The following is a 494-nucleotide window of genomic DNA, read 5'->3' as shown; positions in this document are numbered from 1 at the left end:
AGCCAAAGTACATGATCGCCTTATTATTTTTAATTTTTTTAATTGAAAAAAAAAAACACCTAACCATACATGACTGTTAAAAAAGAACTAAAAAAAAACGCCTTACTATACATGGTCGTTTATTTAAAAAAAAAAAAAAAAAAAAAAAGCCTTATTATTTTTATTTTTTTTTAAATTAAAAAACACCTTATACAGTCATTTAAAAAAAATGCCTTACTATAAATGGTCGTTTAAAAAAAAGATTAAATCTGCATTGTGGTTTAAAAAAAAAAAAGCCTTACTATTTTTTTTTTTTTTTAATAAATAAATTTAAAAAAAATCCTTAATTTAAAAAACAAAAACAAAAAAACAACCTTATCATACATGACCGTTACGAAAACACACACACACAAACAGCTTACGATACATAGTCGTTTTAAAAAAAATGCCTTACTATAATACATGGTCATATAAAAAAAGAGATTTAATCGACATGGTGGTTTAAAAAATGTCTT

This window comes from Festucalex cinctus, chromosome 11 (assembly GCF_051991245.1).
Source record: "Festucalex cinctus isolate MCC-2025b chromosome 11, RoL_Fcin_1.0, whole genome shotgun sequence".
NCBI lineage: Eukaryota > Metazoa > Chordata > Actinopteri > Syngnathiformes > Syngnathidae > Festucalex > Festucalex cinctus.
The sequence above is the reverse complement of the archived record's forward strand: the minus strand, read 5'-3'. Positions refer to the sequence as shown.